The 15,901-nt window shown below is 46.0% G+C and overlaps 1 pseudogene; it reads left to right on the top strand.

The window, feature by feature from the left end:
- Nucleotides 1-4,574: 4,574 nt before the first annotated feature.
- Nucleotides 4,575-14,976, top strand: LOC136006929 (olfactory receptor 2G3-like; annotated as a pseudogene).
- Nucleotides 14,977-15,901: the final 925 nt, after the last annotated feature.

Genomic DNA, 15,901 nt, shown 5'->3' with positions numbered 1-15,901 from the left:
AGCACAAGAATAATTGCTTACTTTTATGCTCTGGTGATTCCCATGCTGAATACTATGATGTACAGTCTGAGGAACAGGGAGGTCAAACCACCCCTTCAAAGAGCAGTAGCAAGGCTGTATTTCTCTGAGTACAACAGTACTCCGAGAGGAGTCTTAAAGCTGTCTAATATGTGGACACATGAGCACAACTGACATCTCTGGTTCAGGCATTAGAACAGGCTGCCCAGGGCACTTGGCAGTGTTGGGGAACAGTTGGACTTGATTTCCTTAAAGGTCTTTTCCAACCTGGTTGATTCTATGATTATGGGACTTGACTCACACCCTGGCAGACTGATTTTGAGATACATGGTGCAAACTATGGCCCGATTGTGCTTGCTGTTGCAGTTGGATTCTTGGCATGCTGGTTCATGCATAGGATAGCCCACAGGATGTAGATATATGAGACCAGAGTGACCACAAAGGCTCTGCCCCCAGTGGCTCCAGCAACTGTGAGAATTACCAGTTCCCTACTGTAAGGAGATGAGCAGGAGAGGGCCAGCATGGGAGGGGTATCACAGTAATATTGTCCAACTTCATCAGAAAGACAAAAAGAGAGTATAAACATCAAAGATGTGCGCAACAGGGAGTTTAACAGCCCTGCTACCCAGATGCCAGCGGCTAGGTGAGCACACAGCTTTGTACTCATGATATTCATGTACTGCAGTGGATGGCATATTACAACGTTCCAGTCATATGCCATCACAGCCAAGAGGAAAATCTCTGTGCCTACGACATCAATGAGGAAAAAGAGCTGGATCATGCAGCCATGGAATGAAATCACCTTGTTCTCAAGCCTCGGGAACGTGGAGGTGAGGGGTGCTCTCAAGAGACTCCTAAAAAAGTTCTAGTTTCCTTTAGACATCAGACTGGCAATGAGAGTGTCATAATCAAAACAAACTTGGACATCCTTCAGTTTCAGTCCCCTTTTGGTTGCTGACCATTGAAACTAAAATATGACAGCAATCATGAGGACCCAAGTGCTTGTACATGTTGTTGCTACAAGATACAGTGAACCACTTCTTTCTTTCTCCTCTGTCAGGATGTAGCTATACTGTCTGATTTTACCCTTAAACTCACTAATTATACTCAAAGCCGTACTTGCAGTCCTGCCCCACGTGCCACCCCCTGCTTTAAAGACTTGCTGCTCTTTGTGTCACTCCATAAGGAACTGTATTTTTAAGACTGAGAAGCACCCCTCACATTTTTTAGTTCTTCTGCTAGACCTTCAGGAGGGAATGATGGGGCAAAGAGGAGATCCAAGTCCTCATGGATGCTTGCTAAGAATAAATCTGGGCTAATGCGTTTGAAACCAGGAACATCTCCAATTGGCAGTGCAGAAGCCATGTTTAACATTACGAATGAGCAGTGCTGGTTTAAGGTCAAATAAATGAATGCTACATATGTGCATTCCCCACATAAGGTTCAGCAATCACACACAGCTCAATGCAATCAATTCTAGGCAACATCTTTATAGGACCCTTTGCTGACACAGAAAACCCATCTATTCTTAAGAGACAAACAAAGAAATTTGCAAGTCCCAGCTGTGGATTTGAGTAGAAAACGTCGTCTAAGGTGATGGGTCACCACATACAAATACTTATTTGTGGAGAAGTGGCTAACAGAGAAAGGTCACGTTCCCATCAACAAGCTGAAATAGAACATTTGTTTAGAGAATGGTACAGACTTATTAGCACCAGATAATGAGGAACTGAGGGACATCATGAGGGAAGCGCCATGCTCTGGCCAATTAAAGACAAGGACACTAACTAATAAACAAGATAAGCACATAAAAATAGAGGATAGAAAAGTACACAGTTTAACCACAAAAATAATGAGCTTACGCAATGCCTTACTTATGCCAGAACCAATCAAGCGCCTAGTATTTGCATATTCATGTATTATTGTTGCTATATTAACCAGAGGTAGAAGCCCAATAAAAGAATCACGCTTATGGATCACAATGGTCGCGTCTTGATTCCTCTCTGCTGCGACACTTATTCATTAACAGAACCAATGCTAGACCACACCACACCAGCTGAAGCCCTTAGGAGCAGCAGAGAAAAAAAGAGCTTTTTTCCCAAAGTGCTCATGGGGAAGCTCTTCCTATGTGCCACACTTGGGAAAAGTTACCTTAGGAGATAAATGTTTCACCCTTTGATAATGAAGATTGTCAAAGAGAGAGAAGTAAATGAGTTGACCATTTCTTGTTAGATCCGCAAAATTAGGGACATGAATCTTAGCGGTGTAGGAAAAGTGGTTCAGACACACCTGTGACACAATGTTCATCTTAGAAAAGAGATTTAGGAGGGCAAATAGTCCCTAGCTTGATGTCAAACACACTGAATCAACATCAACAAACAGTGGACATAACTTACCGTAAGGAGCTGTCAAATTAACAGCACCGAGGTGGAAAGCCAGATTTCATCCATGATTAGGAGGGCACCAGAGGTGCTAGAAATGGGCAGACTTCAGAGATGGTTGAAGGGGAAGCACTGGCCACCCCTGGGGAGCAGACCTTCATGAGGACAGCAGTTCCGAAGTTCCAGAAACACCATGGGTCTAGTTTACCTGGGTATCAGGAATAGCAAAATCATAGAATAGTTTGGGTCGGAAGGGACCTTAAAAGTCATCGTCCCTAGATAAGGTGTGAATGTGGCAAAACTGGAATGAACATGGGGAAGTGATCAGAGTGGGTCATTTATCTGGGAGGAGACAAAGGTGGTGAAAGTGAGGTATCATGGCTGATGAGGGAAGAGCAAGAAAAGATGCATTAAAAGGGGCCAGGGGCCACTGAGCAGGCTGCTGGTCAGTTTATCTGGCCAAGTTCCATGCTTGACCACCACAGCTGTCCCATCCTGCTATTGAATTGTATTCACAATGGTGAGCTATGCATTTTGACTACTTCTGCCAACATCTGCGGTTTAGAGCTTAGAAATTCATTGGGGAAGAGATGCAACCACATGCCAGGTATGAGCAGTGCAATTATTTCACCACAGTAAGCTGAGACATCAGGCTGAATGAAAATCTTGTATCCGTGTGGCCATTCAGAGACAAGAGAAATTGCACACACCCAGCAGGATGACAACTTCTCATAGCTTCTAGTGTATGCCATAGGTTGGGAACAGAAAGAAAATAGCTTCAAGGAGATACAGAGAAGAACATCAGAGTCCAGTCTGAAAACCAGGAAGTTTTGTGAAGAAAAAGGAAGGGGATTTAATACTGGACATATGCAGGGATATTTAATACGTGGGTTAGACAGCACAAGCACTGTTTACTTTCAGAATCCAAGGAACTTTAGAAGTAAAGAGTCCATCCACAGTGTACCATCAGAAGCAAAAGGAGGTAGGCCATGAGCAGGGCTGGAGATAAAGCTCTGCACTGGGTCTAGGATCCATCCAAGAAGCAGAAGCACAACTATAACCACACACATCTCCACTGTAGTCAAAGAAAGACTGGCAGCCCTAGACCGAACTTAAACAGGGCTCCTGGGCCATGGGCAGTACCATGTGTGTGAAGTGGTCCAGGTGAGAATCATCAGGGCCATTAAGTACTATTAGTGTCTTCTAGTATGTTAAAACTAAAAAGAAACCTCATTCTTTGAATCAGCTGAAATACTCACTTTACCTGAAAGTAAGTTTTCAAGGCTACAGTTTCTATTATATGAAGACACAGAGTACTTAAAGCATGGATAAAAGAGGGCAAAGGCTCTTTGTTCACAAGCAGCCATACAGAGAAGACAAGGGGCAACAACTACAAGTGGACTGGGAGAGATTTCATCTCAAGAGAAGAAATACATCTTTTACAATAAGAACAATCATTCACTGGAACAGCCTCTCCAGGGACATGGTAGAGTCCCCATTGCCTGAGGATTTCAAGATGCAATTGGACAGGGTGCTAGATAATCTCATCTAGTTTCCCTTTCCTACAAAAAGATGATCTTTTTAGGTCACTTCCAACCTGGGCTATTGTATGATGATTCTGTGAAGAGCCTCTAAGTAATAAACACTATTCCGTGCGTGTGTGCGTACGCATGTGCAGTCCAAGGTGAATGACAGTTACATGTTAATGTTTAATCTTCCTGTTCTTGGTGTTTGTGTTGGCTCTACAGTTTGTTTTGTGTCTAAACAGCTCACCTTGGTTGGAACTAGATGAGCTTTAAGATCAATTCCAACCCAAATCATTCTGATACAGCATGATTCTATGATCCCTCATACTGTATGTTCCTAAGGATTTAAGAGAATAAAAAAGACTCTCTGTTTTATTCATTCAGAGGGGTACCTTTACAGAATTCCAGGCATCCTGCTGCAAAAGAGCACGTCAGAGAAGACTTTATGTACAGAGATGTGAATGAGCAACTGCAGGGAAAGGCTGGCAGTTCTCCTGAAGCAGCAGGATAAAAATGATCACCAAACAGAGCTTGCCAACAATTTTGTGCCTGTTTGAGCTGGCTGTTCAACGATAGAGCTGTCTGTGCTCCCATCCTCCCATTGCAACAGGGCAGCCCCACTTCCAGGAATATGAGAGTAGCTCTGCGGTGAGACATGGGTCAGCCCATGGGTATTGATTTCTGACAGCAGCCAAAAGTAGATGTTCAGAGAAAGAGTATCAGACACTGGATGAGTGTATTAAGACCCTTCCTTGTGAAGGTTTTTCCAGCTCTGGCAAAGAAAATCGCAGCTGGCTGACAGAGCTGCCTCTTTCTAGTGTTACTGGGCACGAGATAAAAAAGAACATCTTGGTTTTGAGGGACACTTGTGGATAAGCACCCAGCCCCAGGAGGGGGTTACCGCTGATGACCTCTCCTCAGAGACAAGCACACCTCTTCATCCTGGCTTGAGCAAAGTCCTGAGCTTATTTTTGTCTTTTTCCCGCCTACAAACCTGTTAGAACCCTCATCCTTCAAATTGCTTCGAATCAAAAGATGTAAAGTTCAGAGCTTGTGCTATCTACTAATGCAAATAATGGAAGGAGAGGATTTTCAGAAGTAGGTAAGTGATCTAGAAGCACAGATCTCAAGTCCATAGAACTTTTCATGTCTTGGATGATGCCTCTACATGCCTCTTTGTCCTAGATACTCCAAAGTATTTTAAAACTAAACCCTATATAAAATCCTACGCTACCTATTTATACAATTTATACTGAATTTCCCTTCTCCCTCCCAGAGGCCTGCAGTTTTCAGATCCTGAAGGATGTTGTTTCATGCAGTATGATATTCATCAGAAACATTACCATGACTGGTCTACTGAAGGCAAAATGTCATTGTTCTTTGCCTAAGCAGTGTAGTTACGTATATTATACATGCCTGAACAGAATCAGAAGTTCAGTGTAGCTTTTTATGCTGGCACAGCCTTTAAAATGGTTGTGTTTGTATCTGCTTATACGAAAGGCTTCTCTCAAGTTCTACATCCATTTTAGGCAGGATGCTGGACTTCACGTTATTCAGGTTCTTGCTGTTGACGTCAGAACTGACAGAGTCCGCCTAGTCTAGCAAGATCGTGTCTTGAATAAGAATTGGATTAATCTCATTAGACATTAGGGATCAGGCCCATCTCTCTGGAATTGAGGTGTTTCCATGTGAGCCGTTGCCACATTTGCACAGGTGCCAGTGAAAAGCTGCTTGATACTAGTCTTTTGCAGCTTTTATCCTACATGCTGGTCCCATACAGATGTCTTGGATATCAACAGTACCTGAATTGACAAGAGGCACCAATGCTTTGGTACCTTAATCCTTCCTGTCGGGACAGGAGGGACGTGCCTGCTGTGACTGCCCAGGAGATAGGTGCTGAGCAGTCTGGGCTCCCTGGGCTGCAGTGCAGACAAGTTATGTGATTGTATGGACTGGGGTGATAACTAAGCTATCTCTCCTACCTGAGACAGTAACTTTGGGCTGAAGCAGACTGCCTCCTTGAATTGAGCTTTTTAGGATTATTTCATAACCTCCCTTCCAGAACAGTTTCAGTTTTGGAAAGATGCTTCCTTTTGCAATACATTCCCTTGACAGCATTATTGCTCATTCAGGCTGTGAGACTCTACTTAGTCTTAAAAACACAGGATAGGATTCGGTTTCAGCTTAAGGTGTCAGATTTAGACACCTACATATAAGCATTGATTTGTAAGCCATACATCTAAATCTCTGTCATGACTGAGGAATAAATCAGGTGCCAAGGTTAACTCCAGAAGGCTACTCAGGTTCTCAGAAACAGCTGAGAAGTTGAGATGAAGTTACCACCAACTAGCTGGTGATCTGAATCACCCTTTAGAGTCCATTGACTGTATCAACTAGGCATCCAAGTAATTTGTTCAGCTGTAACAGTCGGGTACCACTTGAGACATCCTGGTGTGACCTGTCATTTGTCCAATTTTGATTCCAGAGGAGCACAAGCCCTGCAACATCCCTGCATCAAATGTGACGGCTGCCTTCGGATGTCCCAGATACCGTGCAGCATATCGAGTGACATTTAAGAGTGTCTTCCACAGCATTACTAATGTAGGCCATCTGCTACTCGCCTTTTACTTCACGAAGATTTAGGATCCAACAAATGTGACCATGTATTACTGAGAAACTTTCATGTAAAGCCTTAAAACATCTTAGAAAGTACAGTGTAAAGACAGAATATGAGCATTGGAAGCTCTAGTGATGAGAATGCCATAAGATCCTAAATCCACATTAAAGTGGCTGGACATATTTAGTTTGCTAGATATGGTCTGTATGCTGAATTTTGGCTTTATTGCAGGAAAAGGGTACAGCTGTACGGATATTTGTCCAAAAGAGGAGATGCGTGTCATGATGAGACTCTCTGAAGGATTGTTTCACTCTAGAAGTCTGTTCCATGTTTCTTCCCATGTTAAGAAAGGACATTAAGAACTGGGATTTTAACACATAATTTTTTGACCTAACATTGAATTTTGATTTCTAAACAGGACCTGCCCAGGAGCCAGCAGCTCCGCTGACGCGAGCAGGGACTCACAGGGGGCAGAGCCAGGAGCAGCAGCACCAGCCCTGAGTGGTTAAAAACCTGCCCCAGGGAGCACGGCCAACGGAGCGGGTCGAGGCAGTTCGCGCGGGCAGGCGAGCGGGATGGTGAGCATCCGTCGTATGGGCAGGGCCCGCTCTGGGAGCTCTGCTCTGGCTGCCCCGGCGGTGGCCAGCGTAGGCACCCAGACAGAGAGGATGACAGAGAAGGCTGCAATGCAGAGCTTGGAGTGTAGTGAGTGCCTGCACTGGTCTGGTGAGGGAAAGGTGCACAATGGGCAGGGATGCACTCGGTGCTCCCTGGTGGGGGTCCTCCTGCAGCAGGTGGCTGAGCTGCGAGATGCTCTTAATAGGCTGCAAGATGTCAGGGTAGCTGAGAGGAGGCAGGGCTGCTTGCTCCAGCCCCAAACCGTGCAGGGGCTTCAAGCTTCCCCTTCAGCTTATGAAGGAAAGAAGGAGGCCGTTAACCCGGGAAGCTGGGAATTAATGGAAAAAAAAAAAAAAAAAACAACAACAAAAGAAGGACGAAAAGGACAATTAAAAGCAAACGGCTTCCTCCTAAATCTGTTGTCCCCACGCAGAACCGTTTTGCTGTCTTGCAGAAGGCTAATGAGGAAACGCACTTGCACCAGAAACAGCCGGCTGATGCACAGGTAAAGATCTCTGGTGGCACTGCCAAGAAAAAGCAGCGGGTTGTAGTAGTAGGGGACTCTGCTTTAAAAGGGACAGAAGCACTCCTCTGTCGGCCTGACCCCGTCTCGAGGGAGGTGTGCTGCCTATCAGGAGCACGGATCAGGGATGTTACAGAGAGGCTGCCTGCTCTAGTAAGTCCCACGGACTATTACCCACTCCTAGTGACACATGTGGCTGCTAGGGATATAGATAGTAGTGGACTGGGGACCATAAAGAAAGACTACAGAGCACTGGCAGAGGTGGTTAGGGGCTCTGGAGCTCAGATAGTCTTTTAGTCAACTCTCCAGGACACAGGGGAGGACCTAAGAAAAGCTAGGAGGGGTAGCCAGGTTAATAAAAGGTTAAAAGGGTGGTGTCCTAGTCAGGGGTTTGGGTGTCTTGAACACAGGACTGATGTTTTTAGGCCAGGCCTACTGGGAGCTGGTGGAGCTGGTCTGATCATAAAGAAGGGGAAGAGCACTGTCCCCAGGACAGTGAGAAGAGTGTGTAGCAAGCTCACTGCCCTGGACTTCAAAAGAGCAGACTTTGGCCTCTTCAGGAGCCTGCTTAGTAAGGTTCCATGGGATACAGCCCTGGAGGGCAGGGGGGCCCAAGACTCTTGGTTGATATTCAAGGATCACCTGCTACAAGCTCAGGAGTGCTGCATCCCAACTAGAAGGAAGTGCAGCAGGAGGGCCAGGAGACCTCCCTGGATGGATAAGGAGCTGCTGAGGAAAATTCAAATGAAAAAAGAGGATTATAAAAAGTGGAAGCAAGGAAAGGCGGCCTGGGAAGAGTACAGGGATGTTGTCCGGGAAGCTAGGGACCAGGTTAGGAGGGCTAAGGCCCAGTTAGAATTAAACTTGGCTAGGGATGTTAAGGATAACAGGAAGGGATTCTACAGGTACGTAGCAAATAAAAACCAGACTAGGGACAACATAGGCCCCCTGAGGAAGCTCTCGGGAGAACTGGCTACACAGGATTTGGAGAAGGCTGAGGTTCTGAATGACTTCTTTGCGTCGGTCTTCACTGGCAAAGGCTCTGACCTCTGACAGCACCACCCAAGTGTGTTCAAGGCTAGGTTGGACGAAGCCTTGGGTGGGATGGTTTAGTGTGAGGTGTCCCTGCCCGTGGTGGGGGGGGTTGGAACTAGATGATCTTGAGGTCCTTTCCAAACCTAACTATTCTATGATTCTATGATTCTATAAAACTTTCTCAACACATTTGTTGGAGTCGCGGGAGACAAGCCTCATGCTCTCATGGTCAGCAAGCCTCGTTTATTTAGCAAGACACATCCACTTTTATAGCTTGCAGGGTTAGTTACATTGTCTGATAAGATACAGCAAAATCATTGGTCAGCCTGTGTCGACGCAGGGGTCTCCAGGCAACTGCGACCACCTCTTGTTTCAACATGTTCCGACATGTCCCAGCTTGCCCAAGCAAGACCATTGTGCTATTCCAGCAAGATACCGTTGCGCTATCTCAGCAAGATGCATATCCTGTTTCTTAAGCAAATCCGGGTAAACATTAACCACGAGATTGCTGTGCCCTGGAGGCCTACATTTCCACCAGCTGCACGGTATCATGCCCTTTGTTACTTAGCCATTCAGTTGTTAAGCTCTCTAAACTTCCCCCGTTTTCTTTAACAGCAAGCATAGCCATTTTATGATTAAAAGCGTTCGATATCATTTTCTGTAAACACTGCATAATACACGGCAAAAGCAATACTGCTAATAATATTACAACCACCACCAAAACAATTTTTTCTATTAAGGTAACAAGCCAGGGAGATAGCCCGAAAGACGCCAGCCAGTTGGTAAAGGGATCACTTGTTTCTTGTAACTTTCGCATATTGTTTCTCAACTGTGCCAATTGTTTGTGAATGGAGTTAGAATGGTCCGAGAGATTCATGCAGCACATACCTTCAAACTCATCACACCCATGACCTTGTGCGAGGAGTAAAAAATCTATGGCGGCTCGATTTTGGAGAACTGCATGCCGGACTCCTTCTAAGTCCATGGCTAGATTTGACAATATGTTTGTTGTAATGTTTATTTGTTTTCCTGTCCAACAAGCTAATTTTCTTGAGTGAGAGCTTGAGCAGATGCTATACCCGGAGCAAAAATACTGGCTAAAATAACTTCAGGAGGATCCCAGAGCGTAACAATATCGGAGCACTCTGGGCCCAGCTGTGTGGTAGCTCTTTTACGGCGTATATGAGTCTTATTGGCTTTAAGAACTGTCATTATGTCGGGTGCAAACATTGTTAGCTGGCCTATATAGCAGGGTCCTCCCTCCGGGCTTCTAGGGATTCCCTGCCACGCCCTATCACCACAGATCAAGAAATATCCATCAGGTAAATAGCCTGTGTTGGACGTTACAATGGTTTTATGTGTGATGTTTTTGCAATAAGCGGTCTCATTATAGGGCCTATTTGAGGAAACATTTACTGAGTTATGTGGAAGCCCAAAAGGGTCCTTCCAAGAGTCAAAGTGAAAACAATATTGTGCAGGCGCAGAACCTAGCAGATTAAATTCTTGGATTTCAGAGACATTTTTTCTTATATTGAGCTGAAAGGTAAAATTGGCTGGGACGCCTATCAAACAGGTTCTAAAGGGGTCAGAAGCTTTAGCAAGAGCAAGGCATAAACTACTTTGGTTAACTTTTTCAGCCCAAGTGACCCACATGTTTTTTCGTTCCTCTATTTTGTTTAGAGTGTCCCAAGCTCCTGTATTGAGGCCGAAAACGGCGACAAGTACGATCCCAATCTTCAGGTTTAACTTGCCACAAAAGTGGAATACCCACATCTTTACCGCACTTAATCTCTAGAGGCACTGTGGCTAGTGCGGTTTGAATCTGGGAGAGAATCTCCTGAACCCGATATTTCAAATATCGTTGTTCCAGATCTTCCCGGTTCTCAACTAATGGATACGTTAATGGGAGATTTACGGAAGGAGTTATACCTGCTTCCGCCAACAGTGCTCTATAAGGATTATAATTATGATGGGGATTCCAGGTACAGTTTACACAAGCACCATGTGCCTGTAATTGGCTTTGGGACACCCAAACCTTTTGGTGACAATTTCCACACTTAATTTTGATCCAAGCTCTATGATAATCTTGTAAACATGCTAAACAATGGCGAGTAGGAGACAAAATCCGATCAAATGTTCTCATAAGTTCCCAAAACAAATGGAGTTCTGCCTCTTCTTGTGTCGAATAGGAAAAGCGAATCCCAAAACGTCTTTCAAGTGGTTCCAGCAACGGACGGAGGGTCAGCTGCAGACGATGACGACGACGGAGTTCTGGGCTGTCCATTCGATTGAGCAGCCCGAGTCCAGCGAGCAGGGATCCACTTGGGTCCAAACACCAGGGGCCTGACAGTCGCAACGAATGTGGCCTAATTTTCCGCATCGAAAACACTTCATTCGGGTGGCTGGGGCTGCTGGACAAGTCTGCGCAACTGCCGCCTGAAGAGGTGCAAGGGCTGCCAAAACTTGGCTTTGAACTTTAGATTGGGCGTTAAGGCCTTCACCAATTTTGTTAAGGGCTTCCACTACAAAAATTTGACTGCTTGAGGGGAGAGTATTTGCTTTATCTAAGAGATCTTGGATTACCCAGTTGCCAGGAGCAGTAGCGATAAGGGAGTGTGTGACTTGATTACCATTTTGTATAACACACTGCTTTAGGAGTGCGTCCTGCATGTGCTCCGCAACACCAGCTTTAGAAAGGGCTTGCATCAATTTGTCAACGAATGACCCAAGGGGTTCCTCTCGACCTTGTTTAATATTCATATACATAGGGGGCCCCCCCGGCTCCCGAATTTTGTCCATTGCCCTTTTTGCCACCCGCATGACCTCTCTTAATTTTTCTACTCCTATACCAGCCTGGGCATCTGTTCGAGTATAATCACCGTTTCCTAGTAATTCATTCATTGTAATTCCAAAAAGGGGGTCTCCTTGGCCACGAGGTAATGCTACTGAAGCAGCCGCTTCCTCCCCCCATCTTGCATCAAATGTAAGTTTCTGATGAGGGGTATAAATTAAACGAGCAATACCCTTGATGTCTACAGGCAGAGGAATCATTGAATTAAATAAGTAATCAAGCATCTGCTTGGCCGGTTCACTAGTAACCCCAAATTGAGAGACTGTAGCTCGGAGTTGTGCCAATATTTTCCAATCCATTTGAGTGATATCTACCCTATGACCGCCGCCTGGTCGAGGGTGAAAAATAACAGGAAAGGCCATAGAAGTAGCAACATGGTCTTGTGCCGCGTCGGCAAGGACCCTATCTCCGTTTTCGACTCCTTGGCGTGCCAGAGCAGCCCAAACTTCCCGTCTCTGACTTGCCATAGCCTCCGCGAGGTCCGAAAGGGCTCCAGGGAACGGCTCCGTGGCATTAGGAGACAAAGGAAGGGAGTTTTGAGGAGACTCAAATGGTCCGTTTTCCAGAATAGAGGCAGACGGGGGAGAGGGAGAGGGAAGAGGGGAAGGAGGAGGGGGGGGGGGTATCTCGACTGTCGAAACGGTTGGCGGATTAGGGGCAGAGGGAGAGGGAAGAGGGGGAGGAGGAGGGGGGGGGTATCTCGACTGTCGAAACTGTCGGCGGATTAGGGGCAGAAGGATCATAGTGATGATTTTGATTTTGTGCCAAACGGGCACTTTCGGCCGCACGTTTCTCTGCCTGTACCATCAAGAGTTCGTTATGTATCAAGCGCCATAATTTGGATAATTTTTTAGCAATTTTATCATCGTCTATCATAAGGTCCCATAATTTATCGCCGTAGCGGCGCCATTCCGATAATTGGTGAATAGAGTGGGGATCACTAAAAATACCGAGAGACCTAGCATGGGAAAGAAGGGCAGGGAGGTCCTTATCAAAATCTAAGCCTTTTACCCCCCGACGACGGAGGAAGGCAGTAAAAAGATCATACGCCGCTTGCCTGTCCATGTTTACCGGATCCGTTGCACCCTCCAGGCGTCGGCAGCGCGTAGCAGCAGAGCCTGCCGATGCAGCACTCTGGGCCAAAGCACGAGACGAGCAGCCCACCGATGTAGCACTCCCGTTCTGCAGAAGCCGTCTTTAAATCGAGACCTGCACCCAACGCAACTCCTTCAGGCAAAGGGAAGGGTCCCTGTTCGGGCGCCAGTTGTTGGAGTCGCGGGAGACAAGCCTCATGCTCTCATGGTCAGCAAGCCTCATTTATTTAGCAAGACACATCCACTTTTATAGCTTGCAGGGTTAGTTACATTGTCTGATAAGATACAGCAAAATCATTGGTCAGCCTGTGTCGACGCAGGGGTCTCCAGGCAACTGCGACCACCTCTTGTTTCAACATGTTACGACATGTCCCAGCTTGCCCAAGCAAGACCATTGTGCTATTCCAGCAAGATACCGTTGCGCTATCTCAGCAAGATGCATATCCTGTTTCTTAAGCAAATCCGGGTAAACATTAACCACGAGATTGCTGTGCCCTGGAGGCCTACATTTCCACCAGCTGCACGGTATCATGCCCTTTGTTACTTAGCCATTCAGTTGTTAAGCTCTCTACACACATTCTCGTTTTTCTGGTCACCATGTTATATAAAATGGATGGTATGTTGTGTCTTGTACCTTGTTTTCCACATTCTCTCCCCTTCAAACCTCTTGTTATACTTATCTTGCAGAAGATTTGAGTTGACTTTGTTACTATTTCTTATCTTGACAGTTAACCCACTAGAACAATAATGGCCAAGGAAAACCAAAGCATAGTGACAGAGTTCATCTTACAAGGCCTCTCCTCCCAGCCAAGGACACAGACTGTTCTTTTCCTCGTGTTTCTGTTATTTTATCTGCTCACAATTGTTGGTAACATCACGGTTATTGCAGTGATCAGAGCTGATTCCCAGCTGCAGTCACCCATGTACTTTTTCCTTGCCAACCTGCCTTCTTAGACATCTGCTATGTCTCCAGCAACATCCTCCAGATGTTGGTGAACCTCTTGACCAAGAAGGGGATCATCTCCTTCTCCAGATGTGCTGCTGAGATGTATTTCTCTCTGGCTTTTGGCATGACAGAGAGTTTCCTCCTTGGGGTCATGTCCTGTGATCGACATATGGCAATATGTCACCCCTTGCTCTACAACACTGTCATGAACAGGAAGGCTTGCATTCACATGGTCACGGCTTCCTGGGCCAGCAGCCTGCTGAGCTCCATGGTAGTCAACGGTTTCGCTTTGCATCTGTGGACATCACATCTTGAACCATTACTTCTGCGAAGTGCCAGCAGTGCTGGCCTTGGCCTGTGCTGACACTGCCCTCCTGGAGTTGCTCATCTTCATCTTCAGCATCCTCATTGCCTGCATCCGCTTTCTTCTGGTCATCATCTCCTACGCCTACATCCTTCCCACCATCCTCAAGATGCAGTCTGCACATCTGAAATCTAAGGCCTCTTCCACCTGTGGATGCCACCTCATAGTGGTAACCATATTCTATGGGACAGCCATCTGCATGTATATACATGAATCCCAAGTCAAGGTCTCCACAGGATAGGGGCAAAGTGGTTGCAGTGTTTTACACCATTGTTACCCCGGTGCTGAACTCCGTCATCTACAGCCTCAGGAACAAGGACATGAAGCGTGCCCTGAGAAGGGCCATGAATAAACCCAAATCCCTCTCTATTAAAAGGCTTTTCAGGGATTGGTGGTACTGCATTGAGCTCTATGAGTTGGAACAATGCTCAAATGTGGTTATTTCTCTACCTGCAATTGTCCCAGACTGAGATGAAATAATAAATGTGCTAAATTCAACAACATCTAAACAAAAAGACCTTGCATACAAATAACTTTCTAAACAACATTTGGGATTTGGCCTTAAAGCCAGAGACAGTATCAAGACACTGTGGCTTCAGCCTGCCTCAGTGGCAAATACAAGTGGGAAATGCTGATACTATCATGGCAAGAAGGAAGAAAAGAAGAAAAAAGAGTCTCTCTCCTGCATCCTTCTAGCCCCTTTCAGACTTTGGAAGCTGCTCTCAGGTCTCCATGCAGCTTCTCTTCTCCAGGCTGAACAGCCCCAATATCCTCGTAACCCAGACTCTGCTTTGCTCCCTCGGTAATTCATTTCTGCCCCTGCTAATTCCTGCTGTGTTTCAGTCCAGCTCTGGGTCCTCATGGACTCTGATCTCAGTAGGGCACAATCAGACATGAATATCAGAGAAGGCTTTTCCTTGTGTAGCTCAGAGGCAGAACCTCAGGTTTTAGGTAACCCAGGCAAGATGAAGAGTATTTTCTGACCTCCGAACTTTCTCTGACAATTAAACAAACCTTTTTAAAGATGTGCTTTGTACTCACATTGATACAGCACAGATGGGTTTTCTCCCCAGTCCCTAGCTTTCTCAGGCATGGACCACTGGGCATCCTCCTTTCTGTGGTGTGCGTTTATTTGTTACTCAAGGACATGACACCCCAAATCTGTGTGCCGTTGGATGCCACTGGAGTTCTAATTTCATGTCTGAACACCCCACTGACTCCAGAGGGAGAAGGCCTCTCCACAGGCTGATCAACCTTCTTATGTAGACATATTTTGATGACTAGAGTTACGGAATAATTGAATATGGAAAATGTGGAATAACGTTATGGAATAATTCAAGCCTAGAGAAACCCATGGAAAGTCCTTCCCCAATGGACTTCAAAGTCTAAATAAACCAGTGCTTGAAAAGAAAGCAAGAACAAGTCCCTGTGACATTAAAGGCATACAGCCTGTCCTGGGTTCAGCAGTAGCAGTCAGTTTTTCTCCTTCTTAGTAGCTGGTGCAGCGCTGTGTTTTTGACTTTCAGCCTGGGAACAGGGCTGATAACACCGCTCAAATGTTTTACTCTGAGCAAGGACTTCCTGAGCCTCATGCTCTGCCAGGGAGGAGGGGAAGCCAGGAGGAAGCAGAGACAGGACACCTGACCCAACCTAGCCAAAGAGGTATTCCATACCACAGCACGTCATGCCCAGGATGTAACTGAGAGTTACCCGGAAGGGCTAGTTCACTGCGGGGTTGGACTCAACCTGTGGGTATTACATTCTTTCGATTCTCCTTCCCATCCCTCCAGGAGCAGGGGGGAAGGAAAGAGGGGGGAGTGAGAGAGCGACTGTGTGATTTATAGCTGACTGGGTTTAAACCACGACAAGCCAAAGGAGACAGAGCATCCTTAAAACCAAAATCTTGTCTTTCCCTTTTAATTTTGTGG

This window comes from Lathamus discolor, unplaced genomic scaffold (genome assembly GCF_037157495.1).
Source record: "Lathamus discolor isolate bLatDis1 unplaced genomic scaffold, bLatDis1.hap1 Scaffold_80, whole genome shotgun sequence".
NCBI lineage: Eukaryota > Metazoa > Chordata > Aves > Psittaciformes > Psittacidae > Lathamus > Lathamus discolor.
The sequence above is the reverse complement of the archived record's forward strand: the minus strand, read 5'-3'. Positions and strand labels throughout refer to the sequence as shown.